The sequence below is a fragment of the Olea europaea genome, chromosome 21, assembly GCF_002742605.1.
Source record: "Olea europaea var. sylvestris chromosome 21, O_europaea_v1, whole genome shotgun sequence".
In the NCBI taxonomy this organism is placed as follows: Eukaryota; Viridiplantae; Streptophyta; class Magnoliopsida; order Lamiales; family Oleaceae; genus Olea; species Olea europaea.
The window spans coordinates 14,120,240-14,123,089 of NC_036257.1; the positions used below are offsets into that span (position 1 = coordinate 14,120,240).

A 2,850-nucleotide genomic window follows, 5' to 3' on the forward strand; every position below is an offset into this window, starting at 1 on the left:
CAATAATAAATTTACTTTAAATATTAAGACTCATTGTAAATTTATTCATCAATTAATTGATATGTCATTCACTAGTGTTTAACCTAATGGTGATATGGTACATCAAATTCATCGATATAAAAGTTTATGATATGTCTCAAGAATTAAATAATTGTCGTATCATTGATACTTAACATAAATTAAATATCGATACTTAATAAACCATTCATTTTTATACATTTATATTATCTGTCAATTGATGATTACTTGCATTCAAAAGAGTATATATATAAATGTATAGTCGATGGAGTGTATGGATGGACACCACACTTTTGAGTGGTAAGTGTTGTGGCGATAACTTAGTCATGTTAAATATGACGGCACGAAGTTGAATTAAATATTATACAAGTTGGGTTTCGTATTTTCGAGAGATCAACGAGACAAAATATTTTGCCATCTTGTTAAAATTTATGTTGACCATCCATTATTTAATTAGAAATATATACTAGTAGCAGCTTTTCGAGTTTTATGAGGTTTCAAATCCGAAGAAGACTGATGAGGAATGAGGAAATTGGGCAAGTGGGTAGGGGAAACCGAGAAAATGTCTTCCTACTATGCAGAGGCAGAGACCAGTTCTCTACTGGTAAACAATGCGGCGGAGAGGTGGTGGAGCAAGATTATCGATGTGGATGAGGCGAAAGATCAGATTCTCTTCGCATTGTCCATGATTCTGACCAACGTTATGTTGGGAATCTATTTAACATGCTCAACAAAAAATTAAAATAATTTTCGATTCTCATCAAGGATCGTCTTTGTGTTTAGATAGAAATTGTGATAAAAGATGTACCTTTTGTCGAGATCTGCAAACTCCTTTGCTATTCTTTGTTCCAACGATCTTGATTCGCCACCTACAATTGTTCAATTGTCCAGCCTCTAACGGTGATCAACACAAAGAACAAGATTATAGGATTAGAGTTTTCGATCCACACAAAGAACAAGATTGTAGGATTAAGGTTTTCTTCTTGTGCTAACAAGAATAATGAATTTTCTCTATTGATTTGTAAACCCTAATAACTTATTTATATGAGCCTAAACGGACTTGACCTGGCCCGATCCAATATTTAATTAACTCATTTAATTAAATACGGTCCGTAAACTAATTAATCCAATTAATTAATTCGAGGCTATAAATAAGCAACCCAATTAATTAATTTATCAAACACTTGTTAAACTAATTAATTGATAAATCACAATCTTCCAGTTCTCCTTCTGTGTGCAACCCATTAGGTTCTCGATCAAGATGTCTAACGAGATGAAATATTATTTTAATCTAATCAAAATTGATAAATTAAAACACCCTTTTAATTTATCACCAATTTACCCTCGCCATCCCAGATTGACATCTAGCAATGTGTTAGGGCAATACATATAACAAGAAATGTCACGTGGTATGATAAAATCAAACTCGTTCGTTCACCGTAAAAATATAATCTCTTCATCAATATGATTTGATCAATTACGAGATATGAAAGTGTGTCAATCCCGATTATCGATTATATCTCTCATTTCACTATTAAGTCAATATAAGTCGAAAACTTCTTTCAACTTATGAGTACACCTCGACCAAGGATTTCGTTATCGATTTAATTGAATGAAACGCAGATCATAATCTCTTACTATCTAAGAGTAACGAATCCTCTATTGATCATTCACAACCTTTATACGATTCTTGACATACCTGAATGATGTCATATTAGCGGCTCTTGGCAAAGCAACATCTAATATCTCTAAAGTACGACTATCCTCATATAAGGTACCATAACGACCTCAAGTCAAAGGACCAATTTCACCACCGAACATTAGAGATTAACCACTGATACTCGGATAGTTATCCATATGAAATCTCTCGGTGGGTCTCCAATATTTTGTTCTTTAACAAAACATACACGTGTTCATTTAAGTGGCATCACACTTTAACTTGTGAGATCAACTACTTACTTCACAAGTAAGAAATGCCACACATGATGGTCTATCTGTAATAACGATATCCGTATTTCATTATTACTTACGACCATGGATGATTTAAGATTCAATCATATGTAATTTGTATCTCACAATCACAACTTCTTGTGACTAACAAATTACGAAGATTTGAATCACGAACTCTATTATTTAATTTAATTGTTTATTAATTAAATAACAGATCTGCCATTAAATTGCATTAATTATATATTAAAAGTATTTATGTCCAAGGTTGATTAGACTTAGGGTATAACACTTACACATTGCTTACTATTTTATACCTTTGGTGTCTGTAATGTTCGCCGGCCAGTCCACCTTGGAGAGCTCGAGCTCGCCGGCTCTAATATTGCCAATTCATGGGCTTCCGTTTCTGGTTTTGCTCTTATGGTAAATCCCTTTATACTCTCCAAGAAAATAAATTATTAACTGTATATGGACTGTGAAGATTTTATTGACTTATTTAATCAAATTTCTTGTCTTTTACTTCTAATTAGTAGTGTTTTCAAGAAATTGATGTGATTTTATTTTCTTATTTGACCAGTTTAACATCTATATGTCAAAGACTAATATTGCATCACATGATTGAGATAGAAGTTAATTAGAAGTTGATCAGTACAGTATTTAGATTGTAGGTGATGTGAAGTGTACAGTGTAGAGATGCATGATTTTTCTTATTTTTGTGCGTTGGACTTTCATTGGCTAAAACCTATGATTCATGGAAACTCTCTGGACGCTAGCGTTTCGTTTTGGAAAATGAAATTCTTTGGAAACTCTCCGGAAATGTTTAGGAAACTCGAAGAAAAAAAAAATTCCCTTTTTTAATGGAATTCTGAAATTCTATGAAAACTT

At 32.5% G+C, this 2,850-nt stretch overlaps 1 pseudogene; it reads left to right on the forward strand.

Annotated features, from left to right (window-relative positions):
- The first annotated feature begins 442 nt into the window (after positions 1–442).
- Positions 443–2,850, forward strand: part of LOC111370157 — a 6,028-nt pseudogene continuing 3,620 nt past the window's right edge.